The sequence below is a fragment of the Nicotiana sylvestris genome, chromosome 6 (genome assembly GCF_000393655.2).
Source record: "Nicotiana sylvestris chromosome 6, ASM39365v2, whole genome shotgun sequence".
NCBI classification, from domain to species: domain Eukaryota; kingdom Viridiplantae; phylum Streptophyta; class Magnoliopsida; order Solanales; family Solanaceae; genus Nicotiana; species Nicotiana sylvestris.
Window position 1 is genome coordinate 153,002,332 of NC_091062.1, and position 22,769 is coordinate 153,025,100.

Sequence of the window (22,769 nt, forward strand, 5' to 3'; positions counted from 1 at the left end):
AGTTGTTCCAATGGCATTTCTTGTCTCCTTTTGATCTTTTCTTCGTGGGCCTGTAAAAAACCTTCCAATTGCTCTACCATCATAGAGTCTAAATCTTTAGACTCCTCAATAGTACACACCACAAAATCAAATTTAGGTGTTAAAGTGCGAAGGATCTTTTCTACCACACGGACATCTTCTATGTCCTCCCCGTATCTTCTTAGTTGATTTACAACAGCCTTCACTTTTGAAAAATAATCCGAGATGCATTCGGATTCTTTCATTTTTAAAACTTCAAAATCAGCCCTTAGAGTTTGAAGTTTTACCTTTTTCACCTTGTCAACTCCTTGAAAAGAATTTTGTAAAATCTCCCAAGCTTCCTTTGAGGTGGTAACATCTGTCACCTTCTCAAACATAGCATCATCCAAACATTGGTGGATGAGCGTGAGGGCTTATTGATCCTTCTTCCTTGTCTTTGTCAAGACCTCTTTTTCATTTTGGGGCAGAGCTTCCTCATTATCGGGTTTTGCATACACTCTGTCTACGATTTCTCATGCATCCTGAGAGCCAAGGATGTCTTTCATACGTAGACACCATTTCTCATAATTATCTTTTGTCAGACGGGGGTACTGAAAAGATAGCGGACCATTATTTGCCATGGCTCTGATACCACGTTGTTGGCATAAAATAAATAATCCCGCCCAGGAATAATATCCACAGCAAATAATAATAACACAAGAGAGTAACAATGACACCAAATATTTTAGCGGAATAAAATACAATATCCGAGTGTAGCAATATTACCACTATAATATTACAACTTAGTAGTGTCAAGAGACTACTACAACTTTGAAAGAAATAACACTCTTTATATAAAACACCTCACTACAATATTACTACCACTCACTAGTTATCTCACAGACAACAATCTGTGGATTACTCTCTCTAACTTCTATTGTTTCTCTCTTATTTTGGTGTGTCTTAACTGAGAGGGAATCATCTTTATTTATAGGCAAATTTTGCCAACCACTTAGCAACACAAATTTGACTTATTGCATTGCAAATATACATTCAAGCAGCGTATTTTGTCCAATTTTTTCAATCTTCTTCTTTTGGTTGGTGAGGTGTGAACCTCACACTTCCCTTTTCCACAAACTTCATTTCCACATAAAACCTCTTGTGCCCTTACCCTTAACAACCGCCGGTTTTCCATCACCGGACGCTCTCTCAATAACCCAAAATATTGCTCCAACTGTCGAGACATTTATTTCCCGATTTGCCCCTGATGAACCCAGAAAAGGATGTGACGTTCTGGTTGAAGCGCTTGAACGTGAAGGCGTCACAAATGTATTTGCTTACCCTGGTGGTACTTCAATGGAAATTCACCAGGCTCTCACCCGTTCGCGAACCATCCGAAATGTATTGCCACGTCATGAACAGGGCGGTATTTTCGCTGCTGAGGGGTACGCACGCGCCACTGGTTTCCCTGGTGTTTGTATGGCCACCTCTGGCCCCGGCGCTACTAATCTTGTTACCGGTCTTGCTGATGCTCTCCTTGATAGTGTTCCAATTGTTGCTATTACAGGTCATTTTCTCAATAAATTTTGCTCCATGTTGCTGTCTAAATATTAAATTAACTTTGAAACAAATGCTCAATTTTGTTCTGTGCTATCCGCAATTGAATCATTTTGAGGGTGTCTGGCTAAGATTATAAACCGGTTAAACTAGCTTATTAACATTTTTTAGTTTGTCTATGTCTTTGATAAAATTAAAAAAAGCTTGCAAACCAAGTATTTATAAACAAAAATAAGTCATAAGTTGTTCACCCCAATTTATTGATTTTTGGGTTATAAGAACTAACCAAAATTTTTATTATGCTATTTCTAATATTTTTCTTAATTCCCAATAATACCCTTGCTGGAATAAAACTCTCGCCATGACTTCACTCCTCACCTTTTACACAATTCTTCCTAAACCCAGCAGCATATGCGGCCAACGTCGAGCTATCAAGGTCTATAGAGAAGTTATTCTAAATCGAAAGCAAGCAAATTGATTGGGATAATTAAGAAAGCTTTCTCTTTTATAAATCACCCTTCTTCATCTCCTTACGTTTTAAGATTCGTTTGTGTTGTGTTTATAAGAAACAACATCGTTGGATTTTGCAGCAACATGTAACCCAAGTTATTAATTTTTTTCTATTTTGTATCCAAGTATGAAATGATCTATTAAATTCTTATATTTTTTTTGAATTTGAAGTGGTATTTCGATAATTTAAAATTAAAAAGAACATATCATTATATAGGTATCATATTGATTTTATGTTTAATTATTAAATTCAGTTAACCTTGAAAGTGTACATCAACGAAAAAATATTTTCAGACGGCTAAAAAAATAACTATCTATGTTACTAAGAACATTCTCCCGTAAGAATATGTTAATAGATTATATGCTTTTGAATTTTTTAAATTTTTACTAAACATATATATATTTACTTATAAAAAATTTAACAAAGAAGATTGAAATAATATTCATGTGACATAAAAACCCGAAAATCTAAAAAAATCGACAAAATCGAACCAATCCAAACCGATATAGTTGGTTTGGTTTAATTTTGATAAAAATCGAACCAACCCGGTCCATGTCGCTCCTAAATTTATTGCTTATGATTGTAGTTTAGCTTATCATAAAATAATTTATATTTATAAAATTGAACTTGTTTAATTTGGTGAATTTGGTATTTATAATAAAATAAGACATAATTTATTATTTGAAGCAATCTGAATTTAAAATCTTATAATAATCACATCTTTATTAATGTAAACAAGTTTTCAGGGCATTTAAGTCATTTTAACAGATAAAAGTGTTTATCAACACTTTTTTGCTAAACATAATAATCAGTTTCAGCATTTTTATCCCAGTAATTTTAAAAACCATATTTAAAAGTATTTGGGGTAAATTTGGACTTTTTTTAAAAGTATTTTGACATGTGAAGTTTACCTATTGTAAGGATAAATGTGATAGAAAAAATATGAATATAATGGAAGAGGATGAAATCGAGTAATTTCATAGTACATAACAAATTTGGACTTTTTCTCAATAACTATTCCCAGTTTTCAAAAGAGAAAAATATTTCTAACTTTCTTATAATTTTCCAACTAGCGTCGTTGAAAAGTTTAATTAACATTTCGTCAGTGCTACCAATCTTGTTATTACAGGTCAAGTACCTCGTAAAATGATTGGGACTGACGCGTTTCAAGAAACTCCAATTGTTGAGTTAACAAGATCAATTACCAAGCATAATTATCTTGTTATGGACGTTCAGGATTGTGCGCGAGGCGTTTTATCTAGCACGATCAGGTAGACCTGGACCGGTTTTAATTGATATTCCTAAAGATGTTCAGCAACAAATGGTGATTCCCAACTGGGATCAGCCAATGAAGTTGCCAGGTTACGTTTCCAGATTTCCTGATCCACCTAATAAGATGCTTTTGGAGCAAATTGTTAGACTGATTTCTGAATCAAAGAAGCCAGTTTTTATGTTGGTGGTGGCTGTTTACAATCGAGCGAGGAGTTAAGACGTTTTGTAGAGCTCACAGGTATTTCAATCGCCAGTAAAAAATTAGAAATATAGAGAATTTTTAATACTACTTTTATTTTTATTTTTTCTTGTATTATTTTGGTCCGAATGGAGATATATATGACTAGCGAGTATTCATATATCTAGCCTCAACCTGCTTGGAACTGAAGCGTAGTTATTGTTGTTGCTGTACAGGAATTCCAGTGGCCAGTACTTTGATGGGTCTAGGAGCGTTTCCAACTGGGGATGAACTTTCACTTCAAATGCTAGGGATGCATGGTACTGTTTATTCTAACTATGCTGTGGATAGTAGTGATTGTCACGCCTCTTTTTTGCGCGTCCCGCCCCGAAGGGTTAGAAATGCGCGAGGGAGTTTTTCAAATTTAAGTGACAATATTCGAAATGAGATTATTTATTTAATTCAGAGTCGCCACTTGGGAAAGGTTTGGCTTTTGGTGTCCCAAGTCACCGGTTTATCTTGAATCCCAAATCGAGGAAATTTTTGACTTTTCCAAATGAAGTCTGCGAACCAGAAATTCTAAGTAAGGAATTCTGTTGACCCGAGGGAAGGTGTTAGGCACCCTCGAATCCCGTGGTTCTAGCACGGTCGCTTAAATTATTATAATGGCTAAATATCTGATTTAAATACATGTTGTGACTTATGTGCTTTTATTAAGTTTAAACCGCTTTTATTATTATCATTTATTTTATAGAATTACAACGTCGTGAAAATGCATCTCGAACCACGTCACAATCAATGCACCCGTAGTTGTTAACACATTTTGACTCCGTTGGGACTTGGACTTGGGTCACATCAATGTGCACCCGATTTTTAAGAATATAATTTACTAAAGTCGCGCCTAAAGAATCTAAACGCGTTATTATCTTTGTAGAAGGCCATGAAATTTATTAAATGGCCTATCTTGAATTCTAAATAATTACCATGGTTATTTATTGAGGGCCCCGCAATTTTGCATCTTTATTTGGCGAGGCTCATCTCTATTTTAGAAAAGGATATCCTAAAATGGCTACATTTCTAATGCATTTGTCTCTAAAACTAGAAGAAAAGGTACATGCTAATTCAATTATAGGCTTTGACCTAATCCGAATTTTTGTCAGTTTCTGATTAACTACTTATAAGGTAAAAACGTCATGCCTTGCGAGAATGTTTCAGTCAAACAAAAAGACTACATATGAGATTGATGAAATGCAATACCTAATCCGAGCATTTTTTGAGTTGAACTTAACTGAACTTATTTGGCCTAGATTAAAGGATAACTGGCAAGTAAAATACTTTAGTTTGGCAAGGAATCATGTACGAGCTAAACGAAATACAACACTTAATCCGAACACTTCTCGAGTTGAACTTAACTAAACTTGTGTGGACTAGTCTTAACTAAACAAAAACCAAATGAAACAAGAACAGTATTGTATAAGGCCGAAATATACATGCCCCTACTGACAAACAACTACAGAGTTAAAATACAACAGGGTAAACTCAGTCAAATATCAATACATACTTTCGAACTGTTGAATCATAAACTAAATCAATTTTCACAGGCCTGTTAATGTACTATGAATATTACAACAAATACTTGAACTTCTTCAACCTTTTTTTCATTTCATGCTTTCCAACTGTTTTAATTACATCAATATGGGACTTGAAATGTGTACCTGGAAATGCTGAAAATGCAAAGGAGAAGAAGAAGAAGATGTGGAAATCAGCAGCAGAAAGAAGCAGGACTAGTAATAGCAGCAGGACAGGGCAGCAACAATAGTGAGCAGAATAGCAACAGCAATCAGAACAGCACAAAAGAAAAGGATTCTGATGCGAGGTGGAACTAGAGTTGAAGGAAAAAAACAGCCAAACGAAATAGCACACAGTGTGATGGCAACAATGCTCCAGACAATCCAATTCCGGAATATACCAAATGCCACAAAACACTAACAATAATCTCGATTGAATTTTAGGAGGAGCAACACTGCCTAATGTATTGACAATAGATGAAGTTCAGACAAACGAAACCAAATTTCTGATTTCCTAATCTGTTTTATCTCTTTCTTGCTCTCTTTCTATTTCTGTCAACTCTCTCTTTTTCTTTTCTATTCTCACAGTGTATGTATGTTTCTTTTTTAATCCCTCTGCCTCTAATTCTGTATATATATCCTCCCTCTATATCTCTCAATGTGCCCCCTTTATAAGCCTTCACATCACTCCTTTTAACAGCCTGTTTAGAATATCACAGTACCCTTCACATGTGCCCATTTTCATTTTCAGATTCCAATTAGTTATTTAAGTATTAACCCCCATCAACATTCCCTGGCAGACTTAACTTTTAAAAGGTTTAATACTTTTAAAACTAAAGCAAGGTATGGGCAGTAGAATCTATCTGACAGCATATGCTGTCAAATTGTTTAAAACTTAAAAGCCTTCTTAATGCAGAAAAACAGGCTGTGCACAAGGCACATGAGGTGCACCAATGCACATGCTGTGCACGAGTGCACATGCCTTCCAATTTAAACATAAACAATCCTTTTTACATTAACTGATCAATTCAAACAATCTATAAGTAAGCAAAATTGGTTTTTAATTGGTTCAACAAATGTTCAACAGAAGCAAATCGATTTACTATGCTCAGACAGTTGAAACTAATTGACGACTCATGTCGACTCGACTATATTAGCATTAACATACACAATCGTAGCCAAAATCAGACATTCAGAAGTATGGGACACATGACTCGACTTATACTGATTAAAACAGAATTGTACTTCGAGGAATTAGTTAGTCAGTACAAATTTGGAATACAACCAATACACATGCCTTATCAGAATAGGAGGAGAGGGATTCAGACAAACACAGAGGTTCAAACAAAGTGGACAAACAAAAGTTGATAAAATTAAAACAAATATGAACAGTCTTTTAAAACAAATCACACGGGCTAAAAACAAATAAAGGAAAAGAAAGCAGACTCACCTTAAACTTGAAAAGTTAAAAGTTTGAACCCGGATTTGGACAGACCTTTCTTAAGGCTGAACGGACTTTAATCGAAGTGTTTCTCAGATGAGAAACACTTCGATTAAGGTCCATTAGACCTTAATCTCTTTGGTTTGAACCGTTTTGAACCAGTGACGAGGGACCTTGTGGTTTCAAAACTCAGATCTAATATTCGTGCTTCCCTGGTTAGATTCGGACCAAACCAAGTATGGTTTGGTCACGAGGAGGGTCCGGGGAGTGTCTGGTATGAAGCTGGGGTTGGTTGGTGTAGATCGAGTTTTGACTCGAATCTTCAAATGAAGATTCGAGGACCTGGGGGTGATTCGAAGTGTGTGGTTGGTAGATTTAGGTTCAGGATGGCATGGGGGTTCTATGGTGTTCAGGTGGAGGTCACCGGCGTTCAGGCCGCCGGGTTTCTGGTGAAGGTGTGCAGGGGCGGCTAGGGTTTGAAGGGGATGGGTTTGGTGAAGACGAAGGCGGGGGTGTTGGCTAGGGGGCAGGGTAAGGATCTAGGCTTATATAGTCAGTGGGTGGGTTGATCTCAACCGTTAGATCAATCTAGATCTACGGTTTGGATCTGATGGTCTTAAATGAAACGGTGTCGTTTTGAGGGTTGAGGGTTGGGGTCGGTCCGGGTGAGACGGGTCGGGTTTATTGGTGGGTTATGGGGAATTGATCTTGGCCGTTGATCAATTTGAGATCAACGGCCCAGATCAGGCACGACTCAAACGACGTCGTTTGGACACCCTGGGTATCAGGTGGTCTGGACCGGGCAGGCCTGGGTCTTGGGCTGTTCGTTTGGGCCAATTTTGTTAAAATTGGCCCCTTTCTTTTTTTCTTTTTTTTTATTTTTTATTTTTTATTTCTTTTCCTTATTTATTTTAAAAACAAAACTAAACAAAAATCAAAAATTAAATACACACTCAATACAATTATTCGCACACACACTAAAATATTTCAAAACAAGTAAAATCAAACAAAACAAAATCACGGACAAAGATGCCTGTTTATGCCTTTCTATTTAAACCATGTTACGGTTCAGATTATGCATGACACGTACACACATTTTTTTAATTTTGTTTTAATAAAGTAAATAAATAAAAATGGGCCAAAGTCACAAATAAATCAACAAAGTGCCGCACAAAAAATCCAAAAATTGTACAGCAGGACCAATTTTTATTCTTTTGGAGCGACTGTCGCGCAAAAACAAAAATCACGTGCTCACAGCTGCCCCTCTTTGTTCGGAAACACGAAGAGTTTTCGTGCAAAGATAAAGTGAGCGTGTATGAGCGATTTTTGCCTATGGACCACTCCGTATGAAGCATGTTTTTGAAAGATCTGACCGAATCTTGCTTCAAAGATTTCCTACATATCCTGGGCTAAACAGGAATCAGGTCAATGTAGTTCGAGAAGTTTTGGTAGCTGGGACTACCATGGGACTGCAATGCTTGCTGCTACTGCTGCTGCTGTTGTCACTGCTACGTCACTGACCGCCTTATTACAACCAAACGAAAATTGGAAACTGAACTAACTACTTATATGCACGTCAACTGCTAGTTACAAGATTCCTATCTATGATTCTTTTACGACTTGATCTTGGGTCTTAGCTGATTCTGCTTGTAGACTCCGATCTGAATCTTGATGCTTGCGAGTTGCGGCGACTTGTTTAACCTCTGGGATACTGAGTGAAACGCGATTGGCAAGGTTCAGGCCCTTAATTAAACGTTGGAGTCAATCTTTCTTGCATTTACTCCGATATCTCGGGACATCTTCTCTTTTTTTTCTTTTTTTTTTCTTCTTTGATTCCGAACTGGGATTCATCTCGTGGGTCATTTCAATCCATGTGGCTCGAGGTCAGACCTGCGGGAGAAAACAAACGAACAAAATTTTCTGCCCCAGTTTCACTAGGAAAATTTCGTTAATTATTCACCAGGAAGTTCGTAAAATTGATGAAAGAGGATATGCATGCTCAGTTCAGGGTTGGAGCCCTAATACCGACTAGCTGGGGAAAGGTTCGGTTTAAGGCTTAAAACCCTAACGCCGAACAAAGGAAGAATTCAGTTTAGGGTTTAAAACCCTAATGCTGACTAAAAGAAAAAGTTCAGTTTAGGGTTTAAAACCCTAATGCTGGCTGAAAGGAAAAAGTTCAGTTTAGGATTTAAAACCCTAATGCTGACTAAAAGGAACATTCAGTTTAGTGTTTAAAACCCTAATGCTGATTGCATGGAAAAGTTCAGTTTAGGGTTTAAAACCCTAATGCTGACTAAAAGGAAAATTCAGTTTAGGGTTTAAAACCCTAATGCTGATTGCATGGAAAAGCTCAGTTTAGAGTTTAAAACTCTAATGCTGGCTGAAAAGAAAAAGTTCAGTTTAGGGTTTAAAACCCTAATGCTGACTAAAAGGAAAATTCAGTTTAGGGTTTAAAACCCTAATGCTGATTGCATGGAAAAGCTCAGTTTAGAGTTTAAAACTCTAATGCTGGCTGAAAAGAAAAAGTTCAGTTTAGGGTTTAAAACCCTAATGCTGACTAAAAGGAAAATTCAGTTTAGGGTTTAAAACCCTAATGCTGATTGCATGGAAAAGCTCAGTTTAGAGTTTAAAACTCTAATGCTGGCTGAAAAGAAAAAGTTCAGTTTAGGGTTTAAAACCCTAATGCTGACTAAAAGGAAAATTCAGTTTAGGGTTTAAAACCCTAATGCTGATTGCATGGAAAAGCTCAGTTTAGAGTTTAAAACTCTAATGCTGGCTGAAAAGAAAAAGTTCAGTTTAGGGTTTAAAACCCTAATGCTGACTAAAAGGAAAATTCAGTTTAGGGTTTAAAACCCTAATGCTGATTGCATGGAAAAGCTCAGTTTAGAGTTTAAAACTCTAATGCTGGCTGAAAAGAAAAAGTTCAGTTTAGGGTTTAAAACCCTAATGCTGACTAAAAGGAAAATTCAGTTTAGGGTTTAAAACCCTAATGCTGATTGCATGGAAAAGCTCAGTTTAGAGTTTAAAACTCTAATGCTGGCTGAAAAGAAAAAGTTCAGTTTAGGGTTTAAAACCCTAATGCTGACTAAAAGGAAAATTCAGTTTAGGGTTTAAAACCCTAATGCTGATTGCATGGAAAAGCTCAGTTTAGAGTTTAAAACTCTAATGCTGGCTGAAAGGAAAATTCAGTTTAGGGTTTAAAACCCTAATGCTGATTGCATGGAAAAAGCTCAGTTTTGAGTTTAAAACTCTAATGCTGGCCGAAAGGAAAATTCAGTTTAGGGTTTAAAACCCTAATGCTGATTGCATGGAAAAGCTCAGTTTAGAGTTTAAAACTCTAATGCTGGCTGAAAAGAAAAAGTTCAGTTTAGGGTTTAAAACCCTAATGCTGACTAAAAGGAAAATTCAGTTTAGGGTTTAAAACCCTAATGCTGATTGCATGGAAAAGCTCAGTTTAGAGTTTAAAACTCTAATGCTGGCTGAAAAGAAAAAGTTCAGTTTAGGGTTTAAAACCCTAATGCTGACTAAAAGGAAAATTCAGTTTAGGGTTTAAAACCCTAATGCTGATTGCATGGAAAAGCTCAGTTTAGAGTTTAAAACTCTAATGCTGGCTGAAAAGAAAAAGTTCAGTTTAGGGTTTAAAACCCTAATGCTGACTAAAAGGAAAATTCAGTTTAGGGTTTAAAACCCTAATGCTGATTGCATGGAAAAGCTCAGTTTAGAGTTTAAAACTCTAATGCTGGCTGAAAAGAAAAAGTTCAGTTTAGGGTTTAAAACCCTAATGCTGACTAAAAGGAAAATTCAGTTTAGGGTTTAAAACCCTAATGCTGATTGCATGGAAAAGCTCAGTTTAGAGTTTAAAACTCTAATGCTGGCTGAAAGGAAAAAGTTCAGTTTAGGGTTTAAAACCCTAATGCTGACTAAAAGGAAAATTCAGTTTAGGGTTTAAAACTCTAATGCTGGCTGAAAAGAAAAAGTTCAGTTTAGGGTTTAAAACCCTAATGCTGACTAAAAGGAAAATTCAGTTTAGGGTTTAAAACCCTAATGCTGATTGCATGGAAAAGCTCAGTTTAGAGTTTAAAACTCTAATGCTGGCTGAAAAGAAAAAGTTCAGTTTAGGGTTTAAAACCCTAATGCTGACTGAAAGGAAAATTCAGTTTAGGGTTTAAAACCCTAATGCTGATTGCATGGGAAAGCTCAGTTTAGAGTTTAAAACTCTAATGCTGGCTGGAAGAAAAAAGTTCAGTTTAAGGTTTAAAACCCTAATGCTGACTAAAAGGAAAATTCAGTTTAGGGTTTAAAACCCTAATGCTGATTGCATGGAAAAGCTCAGTTTAGAGTTTAAAACTCTAATGCTGGCTGAAAAGAAAAAGTTCAGTTTAGGGTTTAAAACCCTAATGCTGACTAAAAGGAAAATTCAGTTTAGGGTTTAAAACCCTAATGCTGATTGCATGGAAAAGCTTAGTTTAGAGTTTAAAACTCTAATGCTGGCTGAAAGGAAAAAGTTCAGTTTAGGGTTTAAAACCCTAATGCTGACTAAAAGGAAAATTCAGTTTAGGGTTTAAAACCCTAATGCTGATTGCATGGAAAAGCTCAGTTTAGAGTTTAAAACTCTAATGCTGGCTGAAAGGAAAAAGTTCAGTTTAGGGTTTAAAACCCTAATGCTGACTAAAAGGAAAATTCAGTTTAGGGTTTAAAACCCTAATGCTGATTGCATGGAAAAGCTCAGTTTAGAGTTTAAAACTCTAATGCTGGCTAAAAGAAAAAGTTCAGTTTAGGGTTTAAAACCCTAATGCTGACCAAAAGGAAAATTCAGTTTAGGGTTTAAAACCCTAATGCTGATTGGCTGGGGATAAAGCTCGAGAATACTACACGATCTATTTTTGAGTTTTCTTGTTTTAATAGAAGATAAAAGAGAGTTTTGCGGGAACTTACCTTTTGAGTGAATTCCTTATTGCCAAAATTTCTCGTATACCCGTGTACCTTCTTCTTTGGGCGACACCTGCTTCTTGCACGGTTGTCTTGGATTAAAACCTGTTTCAACTTCTCAGACAAAGAACAATTGTTAGTTCGGAAATGACGGTCGGTTCGGTGACCTTGATCGTTCCCAATTGCTTCGTTGCGTCTTTACTTCTGTTGTGAAGTCCCGCCATTGATTTGATTCGAATGGTGAAACCTTTAGACTGCACAGGCTTGTATTTCCGGATTCTATGATGACTTGCTTTGTAAGGAAGCTCTGTACAACAACGGAAGCTCTGTGGGGAATATTTTCAAAGTGGATTCTTTGTGTGGATTTTTTGTACAATGGGGCTGGGGATTTATTTCAAAAAATGAGTTTCCCAGGGTTTGTTGGGGTAAGCTTGTTGGGGAATATTTACAAAAGACTCGCTGGGGATGTGCTGATGAAATTCCAACGGGGATTTTTTTTATTTTTTATTTTTTTTTGACTGGGGAGACTTTGTGGGAGATTGTACAAAAAAGAGAAACTCTGTGGGGTTTTGTACAGGGGGAGACTCCGTGGGGATTTGTCCGAAGGTGGACTTGCTGGGGAAGATTTCAAGATTTCTCTCTTTCTTCTTTTACTCCGGAACACCATCAAACATCATGATTCATCATGCTTGGGTAATCATATCAACGAGATGAGGTGCTTTCCTCCATGAGACGGGATTCCGTGCAAACAAACCATGCCACCTGTCCTTTCCGGTGTGTTTTGAACTCGGGGTAAAAATGCAAAAGGGATTCGAAAAGAAACAAAGAAAGGGGAAAACAAATCAGAAAAGGAATACCCTTTTCGGGACGAGAAAGACTTATCTGAGGAAGATAGCGCTGGCTTTAAATGACATGACATGCTCTTTGGACTGGACGTCCGACCTTTCATGAACTTGCGTTTCCCTGAACCAGAATAGATCTGTGATTCCAAAACCGGTGGAACTTTGCCGAGACCTTCTTGGGGTGGCGTCATTCCTTTTCGGCCAACAGCGCCCGTCGCGGGTTTTCGCTGGCTGACCTCTCTCATTTCTCTTCCTGTCATCGCTTGATAGCACTCTTTGCGAGTTTTTACTAAACAAGCTCTCTCATTTTGGTTTCTCTACTCCCGTCGCCTCGTGGTGCCCGAAGGTTTTCACCGCCGAGACTCTCTCATTTTATCTCTCTCAATTCAGAGTGTGTTGGTCTCCATTTGTGACGCTTATTGGTTCCCCACCATATTCGGTAATTGATTCGAAGGCTTGTGCTTGGTAAAGAGAGGTAGATGATACTAACTTCTAAACTGCTCGACGTGCCCTGGTTTCAATTTCAGGGCGAATGGGATTTTATTGTTGGTGTGACTGAACCTCAGGGAGAGGCTGCCTACGTATCCTTTCGGAATCAAGTCAAACGTAGTTCAGGCCTCAATCAAATTTTGTTTTGTTTTTGTTTTCTCTTTTTTTTTTTTTTTTATATATAGAGAGGATTGGGTAGTGTTTGGAAGTAGTGGGGAATAAAACCTTCGCCATTTTCGAATGTGTCAGGACCACTCGGAGTATGATCTAGACGTAGTATCTCTTGACTGCATCTGCATTCACTGCTGTGTCGGGGTCATTTCCTTCGATATCACCTAAATACAGTGCTCCTCTCGGCAATATCTTCCTTACGATGTATGGACCTTTCCAATTTGGGGCAAACTTTCCTTTTGCTTCTTCATGATGCGGCAGAATACGCCTCAGTACTAGCTGACCTACTTCGAAATTCCGGGGTCGGACTTTCTTGTTGTAAGCACGGGCCATCCTTTGTTGGTATAGCTGTCCGTGACAAACTGCGGCCATTCGCTTTTCATCAATCAACGTCAATTGCTCCAGTCGAGCCTTAACCCACTCGCTGTCTTCGATTTCTGCTTCGACAATGATTCGAAGCGAAGGAATCTCTACCTCTGCCGGTATTACAGCCTCGGTCCCATAAACCAAAAGATAAGGAGTCGCTCCCACCGATGTGCGTACTGTAGTGCGGTACCCCAACAATGCAAAAGGTAACTGCTCATGCCACTGTCGGGAACTTTGGATCGTTTTCCTCAGAATCTTCTTGATGTTTTTGTTTGCCGCTTCCACGGCACCATTGGCTTTTGGCCGATAAGGAGTGGAATTCCTGTGTGTTATCTTGAATTGCTCGCACACATCTCCCATCAAGTGACTGTTCAAGTTTGCTGCGTTATCCGTAATGATAGTCGCAGGAATACCGAAGCGACATATAAGATTTGAGTGTACAAAATCTACCACAACTTTCTTGGTGACCGACTTGAGAGTGACAGCTTCTACCCATTTTGTGAAGTAATCGATGGCAACCAGTATAAACCTGTGTCCATTCGAAGCCTTTGGTTCAATTGGTCCAATGACGTCCATGCCCCAAGCGACAAATGGCCAAGGTGCGGACATGGGATGCAGTTCCGTGGGAGGTGCATGAATCAAATTACCGTGCACCTGACACTGATGACACTTCCGGACAAAGCTAAAGCAATCCTTTTCCATGGTCATCCAGTAATAACCTGCTCTAAGGATCTTCTTCGCTAAGACATACCCGTTCATGTGAGGTCCACACACACCTGCGTGTACTTCGTGCATGATCTTTCTTGCTTCCTCGATATCGACACATCTTAAGAGATTGAGGTCCGGAGTCCTCTTATATAACAATTCACCGCTCAAAAAGAAACCACTTGCATGTCGCCTAATGGTCCTCTTTTGATCTCCAGTAGCGTGCTCGGGGTATTCTTGCGTCTTCAGGAACCTCTTGATGTCATGGTACCAAGGCTGCGTATTTGATCCCGCCTCGATTACACTGCAGTAACCGTGTCTTTCCTTGATTTGGATTTCCAAAGGATCGACGTGGGCGTTGCCCGGGTAGGGTAGCATAGAAGCCAGAGTAGCAAGTGCATCTGCCAGTTCATTGTGACACCTCGGAATATACCTGAACTCTATTGAGGTAAAGCGCTTGCTGAGGTCCTCCACATGTTGTCGGTATGGGATAAGTTTGACATCCCGAGTTTCCCACTCGCCTTGAACTTGCCGGATGATCAGGTCAGAATCTCCCATAATCAGTAAGTCTTTGACATCCTGATCGATTGCCATATGCATGCCCATAATGCAGGCTTCATATTCAGCTGTATTATTTGTGCAGAAGAAACGAAGTCTAGCTGTGGCGGGATAATGCTGACCGGCAGGTGAGATCAAAATTGCCCCAATCCCTATACCCTTGGCGTTCACGGCTCCGTCAAAGAACATCTTCCAAACATGAGCTTCCTCCGAGATCACTTCTACGGTGTTTACCTCTTCATCTGGAAAGTAGGCATCCAATGGCTGGTATTCCTCATCGATCGGGTTTTCGGCCAAATGATCTGCTAACGCCTGGGCTTTCATTGCCGTGCGAGTGACATAAACTATGTCGAATTCCGTAAGCAAGATTTGCCATTTAGCCAGTCTCCCAGTAGGCATTGGTTTCTGAAATATATACTTCAAGGGATCCAACCTGCTTATGAGGAATGTAGTGTGGGCTTGGAGATAATGTCTCAGCTTTTGAGCAACCCATGTGAGAGCGCAGCATGTCCTTTCCAGCAGAGTGTATTTGGCCTCGTAGCTGGTGAATTTCTTGCTCAGGTAGTAGATTGCTTGTTCCTTCTTTCCGGTTATGTCGTGTTGCCCGAGGACGCAACCGAAAGAGTTCTCCAAGACTGTCAGATACAAGAAAAGTGGCCTCCCTGGTTCTGGAGGGACCAAGACTGGGGGATTCGAAAGGTATTCTTTGACTTTATCAAAGGCTTCTTGACACTCAGTTGTCCATTTGATCGCCGCATCCTTCCTTAAAAGCTTGAATATGGGCTCACACGTGCTTGTCAGCTGGGCAATAAACCGACTGATGTAGTTCAACCTGCCCAACAGACTCATCACGTCTTTCTTCGTTCTCGGGGGAGGTAGATCTCTGATGGATTTTATCTTAGTTGGATCTAGCTCAATTCCTCTCCTGCTTACGATGAAACCCAAAAGTTTGCCCGACGGAACTCCGAAAGCGCATTTGGCTGGATTTAGCTTCAAATCATACTTCCTTAGCCTCTCGAAGAATTTCCTCAAGTCTTGGATGTGATTATCCTGCGTCCTGGACTTGACTATCACATCGTCCACGTACACCTCTATTTCTTGATGCATCATGTCATGGAAAATGGCGGTCATGGCCCTCATGTAAGTAGCCCCAGCATTCTTTAGACCAAATGGCATGACCCGGTAACAGTAGGTGCCCCAAGGCGTGGTGAAGGCGGTTTTCTCGGCGTCCTCTTCATCCATCAGTACCTGATGATACCCAGCATAACAATCTACAAAAGACTGTATCTCGTGTTTGGCACAATTATCAACGAGGATGTGGATGTTGGGCAGCGGGAAATTATCTTTAGGACTTGCTCTGTTCAGATCTCGGTAATCTACGCATACTCGAGTTTTCCCGTCCTTCTTTGGTACTGGAACCACATTCGCCAACCATGTTGTGTATTGGACTACCCGGATCACTCCTGTTTTCAGTTGCTTGGTGATCTCCTCTTTAATCTTGTCACTGACCTCGGTTTTGAACTTTCGTTGCTTTTGTTGAACTGGAGGACAATCAGGATGAATCGGCAATTTGTGAACCACTAGATCGACACCTAGTCCCGGCATGTCATCATATGACCAAGCAAACACGTCTTTGAATTCAAAAAGAAGTTGAATTATCGCCTCTCTCGTTTTCTTGTCCGTGTGAATGCTTATCTTGGTCTCCCGGATTTCTTCCGGGGTTCCTAAATTTACCGGTTCAGTGTCATTCAGATTCGGCTTAGGTTTATTCTCAAAATATTCCAACTCTCGGTTTATCTCCCTAAAAGCCTCTTCCGCATCATATTCTGGTTCTGGGTTCATTAATTCGCAGTTAAATAACTCATTGTGATCTGGGCGTGAAGTCCGCAAACATGTCATATTTAAAGCCGCATTATTAGGACTGAAAAGGAAGATAAGAGGAAAAGTAATAAAAATCAGAACAAAAGAAAGAATAGGAAAGCAATGATGATTTTTTTTTGTATTTTGTATATTTTCTTTGGAAAGTTGGAAGAAAACAATGTTTACAACTAGGAATTCAAAACAACAAATGAAAAGAAGAAAACGTTCAAGTTATGTCCCGGAGATAACTTGTGACACAGGAAAGGTGGCAGGGCAGGTCTACCCGGACTTCCGTCTAGTCGGGAATGGCGTGGCCTCCCAGTTTTGAAGTTGGGCGTTCGGTCCCATGTACAGCATCTCAGCAGTGCTTGTGCCTTCACCTGGTTGAACCATGTGGACCTCGTAGAGCATTTCTCTCATCGCCCCACATATTTCCTCGATTTCCTCAGCTGTGAAGACCTCATCATCTTCTTCTTCAGCGTACCTTGGCCTGACGAAAGTCGCATGTAAATCCGGCAGTGGTTGAGGCAACTTCCAGCCCTCATTTCTCCTTTTCTTTGCCCATTTTTCGTCTGCTGGAGTAGGTTTGAAACCTAGTCCAAAAGGTTTCTTGATGACTGGTAAAGTAATGGGTTCCGTCATTCCCTGAAGGGTTCGTCCAAGCCCCTTCCCTGGCCTAAATCCGTGTCGGATCATCTCTTTGGCCACCATAACCGAAGCGTTAGACAAGAAAGGCTGGGGGCAAGGTACTCCCTCTTCGTGCTGCTCTGCCAGTACAACCTCGAAAGCTTGATAGACCGTATGTTCGCTTCCTTCTCTTGGTTCAAGGTACGGGATGGATGGGTCCCGATAAATGGCATGCTCATCTTCCCCATGGACCACGATCTCTCGGTCTTCGTACTCGAACTTCACCATCTGGTGAAGAGTGGAAGGCACGGCTCCTGCCGCATGGATCCAAGGTCTGCCAAGGAGAAAATTGTAGGATGTGTCCATGTCGATCACCTGGAAGGTTACTCGGAATTCGACTGGTCCTATGACCAACAACAGGTCTATTTCTCCCATGGTATCTCTCTTGATGCCATCGAAAGCTCTTACGCAGACATTGTTGGGTCGGATTCTTCCGGTCCCAATTTCCATTCTCTGTAGCGTGGAGAGCGGGCAAATGTCAACGCCTGAACCTCCATCCAACATTACCCGCTTGACATAGTAGTCCTCGCATTTGACTGTTAAATGCAAAGCCTTGTTGTGTGCTGCTCCTTCCGGGGGTAGATCGTTCTTGCTGAAGGAGATTTGGTTGACGGCGAAGAATCTTTCTGTCATCCGCTCTAATTGCTCAACCGAGGTTTCAACCGGCACATATGCCTCATTCAGGGTCTTCAGTAAGATCTTTTGATGCTCGGCCGACCTTATCAATAATGATAGCATGGACACCTGCTCAGGGTGCTTGCGCAGCTGATCTATCACTTCGTAATCCGGCATCTTCATTTGTTGGAAGAACACTTCCGCCTCTTCAACACTCACAGGCTTCTTTGGAGGAAAGCGCCTTTGTGTGGCGTTGTTCAGTTCTTGGGTATTTGAGTACCCTCCAATGAAAGTATTTTCTGGAAGTTCTCCCATGACCTCTTTTCCTTTGTACATCACCAAAGTCTTTTGATAATTCCACGGCACTGTGGACAGGTTGGTCATTGGCTTTTGTGGCACGCGTCCGATAACCACTGGCTCATTCAGCCGAGGTGGTTGAATCGTCCCCCGGACCACATAGGCCCCTTTTGGCACGTACATAGGTTTTGTCTTTTTGATCCCGAAGTTCTGCGTCTTCTTGGCTTGACCTCGCGGTATGTAAAGAATTCCACCCTTTGCTGGTACCGCTTTCTTCTCCACCTTCTTTTCAGGCTTGCTCTCTGCAACCTTGGCCTCCTCCCCCTTTTCTGATTTTTGGTCTATTTCAGGCCTCTTCCCCGTGTCGACAATGGCAATTATGGCTTTCAAAGCAGGGTCGAACTCTTTGTCTTCACAAATCATGCCGATCAACGGCCCATTATTGTGAGCGGGCAATGGATTGTTTGTTACATTCGGGATCTCCTCGTCCCTTAGCACTATTTTCCCCTGCTCTATCAAATTTTCGACCACTCTTTTCAATGACCAGCAGTCGTTTGTATCATGTCCCTCGGCCCCTGAATGATAGGCGCATCTGACTCCGGCTTTGTAAGAAGGAGATGTCGGGTTTTGCCTTGTTTGAGGGATGGGTTGCAAGAAACCCAACTGGACCAACTTTGGGAACAAAGTTGAGTATGGCTCACCGATGGGCGTGAAAGTCCGCCGTCGAGGTGGCTCTTGGGGGCGGTAGTTATTCTGCGGGGGTTGTGGGTTATAGTGGTTGCGGTAAGGAGGCTGATTTCTGGGAGGTGGAGCTGGGCCTCGGTTGGCTTGTTGTGGTGGATGGTTATAAGGTTGGGCATTCATGACCATATAAGGTTGATGAGCATATGCCGAATTTGAATGGGGGTAATAGTGTTGTGGGGCTCTTTCCGGAAAATGGGGCCTGGGATGACGATACTCCCTTGCTTCAGAGGCTGCCATAGTCGTTTCTTCTTTCTTCTTCCCCCTTGTTGTTCCTCCAGACCCGCTTTGGACGGCCTGGGAGGTTGCCCTTATGGCTGCTTGACTCAAAATCCTTCCCGTTTTCAACCCATTTTCCACCATCTCTCCAATCTTGATCGCTTCCGCGAATGGCTTACCCATGGCCGACATCATGTTCTGGAAATAGTCAGACTCTTGAGCCTGGAGAAAGGTAGTGACCATTTCCACTTCATCCATGGGAGGCTTCACTCTCGACGCCTGTTCACGCCACTTAATAGCATACTCTCTAAAGCTTTCCGAAGGCTTCTTCTTCAAATTCGACAGAGAGTTTCGGTCTGGCGCAATGTCGATGTTATACTGGAATTGTTTTACAAAATCTCTGGCGAGATCATCCCATATATGCCATCGGGACATTTCCTGATCCATATACCATTCCGAAGCTATCCCTACTAAACTTTCCCCAAAGTATGCCATTAGCAGTTCTTCTTTTCCGCCGGCTCCCCGCAATTGGTTGCAGTATTTCTTAAGATGTGCAATGGGGTCACCGTGCCCATCGTATTTCTCAAACTTGGGGGTCTTGAAACCCGTTGGCAGGTGTACGTGAGGAAACATGCATAGGTCGGCGTAAGAGACGCTCTTTTGCCCGCTCAATCCTTGCATATTCTTCAGACTTTGCTCAAGGCTTCTCATCCTTTTGGCCATCTCATTTTGTTCTACAACTCTGGGGTTCTGATCCTGCCCTGGTACAAGCTCGCACTGAGGCGGTAGAGGATTAGTACTGGTAGCGAACCTAGTTGGTTCCATTGAGAACGACGGTGCTTGGAACGTAAAAGAGGATGAGTCAAAGCTTGGCTTGTACGTGGTAGGCTGTGCCGTAATCGGGCAAGGCGATGCAGTAAAGATGTTCATGCTTGCATCAGTGGATGACATTCGGGGATGAGGCTCAGAAGGCGATCCAGCAGAGAAGGCTGAGGTGGCTGGGTACCCGAATGGGGTAGCAGGATAATTTATGGGGACATTAGAAGTCCCACTTGACCTGGAGAATAATTCAGGGAATCCGGGGACGACACTTGGCGGCTCTTTCCCATTGTTCCAGTCGTCCAGCATTTCCAACATGCGGAGCCGTAGGATTCTATTTTCCTCCGCAGTTGCAGATTCGGGTGTGAGGACAGCTGAGATTGAGCTTTCCTCAGAAACCGGGACTGTTTGTAATGGAATTTCCGAAGACATTTCCACACTTCCTTTTGACCTGGTGAAGTAAGTGTGAGTACTGCTTCTGGTCCTAACAACAGGTAGTTGAACACTTCTCCTTGACCTCGTGAGGTATGAGTGCGAGGCCAGACTTTCACCAAACCAACCGTCTTTTCAAAAACCCTGGAAAAAATGCTCAATGACAAACGCACGGTTAATTTTGCAGCAAATAATAGATAGTTAATCTCACGTTGGGCATGATGCACCTATACAGTTAAGTGGATTACTATATGTTTGCTACGAGAGCATGCGTCATTCCGGCATTTTTCTCTTATTAGTTTTTTCCCTTTTTTTTCTTTTCTTTTCTTTTTCTCTTTTGTTTTCCTTTTGTTTTCCCTTTTATTTTATTTATTATATATATATATATATTTTTTTATTTTTGTAGTAAAAGAAATGCGACCGGATCCGATGAGGATTGCCTACGTATCACGATGCCTACGTGAATCAGATCATTACGTAGTTCGAAAAACACAAATGAGCGTAAAAGAAACAACCTCTTTATTGTTGAAACGTTCTATTACAAGCTACATTTTGCAAAAGAAAGAGCAAACTTTGAAAATAAACCTAGACTCAAAATAGACTGAAAATCACCCTGATGGAAAAACAGGCAGAAGATGCTAAGATACAGATTTGACCTATGAATGCATTATGGTTTTAAAAATTGGTTTCCGCGGGGCATCGTTCGGCCTCGCCGCGGTCCTAGGCGTGAGATCCCTCTCAAGTTGCTCTAGCTCGTGCATAGTCTGCTTGACATAAACCATTACTGCCGAGAGGAAGGTAACACTGGACATGTTCTCACATCGTAGACATCGTCTGGTGATGGCGTGGGCAATGGCTTTGATCCTATCTCTGGTTTGCTTCTTCTCTACAAGCAGGTGCTTTATCTGATCGCTGCATATCTTGAAGACTTGAACATCTTGTACGTGTTGATGCTTCAATCGCCGTACTTCCAACTTCATCTGGGCTATTGAGTCATACCAGTATCTGCTCTCGATTTGGAAATCCTTGGCCTGACTAGCTGCTTTGATCTCAAGTGCTGCCATCTCTCTCTTTATTTTAGCAACAGTCTTCTCGTGGTCGCCTTCCAATTGATTCAGGTATCTGCGATGCTTATCTGCTCTTGTATCCCACTGTGCCTTGAACTCTGCTATGATGTTTTCAGATCTCTCCAAGCCATCTCGCCATTCCCTGATTTCACCTTTTAGCCCTTTTATCAGCTGCTCGTCCGATCGACGCCTTGGTTGTCTATCTGCATCCAACCTTATCTGTTTGATCTGGGCTCTGAGCATTTCATTTTCTTGAGTTAACCTGTTCCGCTCTCCCAGATCGGTAGCAATTTGCACGCTGTGCTCGTATTTCATGCCTTCTACCTGTTGCTTTAATCTGCTGATTTCGGCACAATAACCTCTTTCCTTTGCTAACCAATCCCAATGCCTTTGCGATGACTCGGTGAAATCCCGGATGTGGGGTCTCTTAGCTGGCCTTTCATGCTCGAGTTCCCTTCTATACCATGCAAGGTAACCTGGCGCCGTTTCTCCCTTGGCTCGATCCCGCACGCAAGTATCTGATTTCAAATATTGACCCTCATTCCAGATTTGGCGAATCTTCGCTTCTGGGAACTGTCCGTTAGGACTTATCTCAACAGTTTGAACGCTGAGATCTTCTTCATGAGGTACTGTCTGGCACCTTCCGAACTGTCTCAACACTCGTCCGGGTGCGTAAGGTTGAATGCTCTTAAGCCCCATCAGCAAGAAATGAGTTTTAGCCGCCGACATATATAAGATCTCATCAACAGGCAACCATCCCAACGTCCATTGTATTTGGCTGGCAGTAAGAGCTTGCAAGAACGAGGTCCATGCCAGGACTCCTTTGGGCCAAATGATCTCTCTGGTTCTCGTGTAAGATTCTTCTATGCGGGTCTTTTCCGGGGAACCATGGCTCAACATCTCGGAATGATGGCAGAGGTGCTCGGTCATCCATATCTGTAGGAGCAAGTTACAACCTTCGAAGAAATTTCCCCCAGCTTTACAAGCTGTGAGAGCTCGAAAGATGTCGGATACCACCATAGGCGCGAGAGTACTGTCACTTTGCGTGAGTAAAGTGCTGACGACCCCAGATATCTTCAAATCAATGTTTCCATCTTTCCTTGGAAATACCAGAAGGCCCAGGAACATCATCATGAATGCTACCCGTCTGTGCTCGTCCCACTTCTGACGAACTCCTTTGCTGCACAGTTTGTTGATTGGATTATTGAATCCCCCTCATGACCGTACCTATCATATATGAAGCATGGAGTACAGAATCCGGCTGCTAGATCCGGGTTGTGGACTGTTCTAGGTATTTTCAATGAATCTAGGAACCGATGTACCGTGACGACTCTCGGGGCGACCAAGTATTTTTTCCTCAAAGGAAGTTCAGTATTCCCGATGTATCCGGCCATTTCTTCCAAAGTTGGGGTGAGCTCAAAGTCAGAGAAATGGAAAACATTGTGCGC

The 22,769-nt window shown here is 41.2% G+C and overlaps 1 pseudogene; it reads left to right on the plus strand.

Moving 5' to 3' along the window:
* Positions 1 to 532: 532 nt before the first annotated feature.
* The window catches only part of LOC104241674 (acetolactate synthase 2, chloroplastic-like), a 28,895-nt pseudogene continuing 6,658 nt past the window's right edge, over positions 533 to 22,769 (plus strand).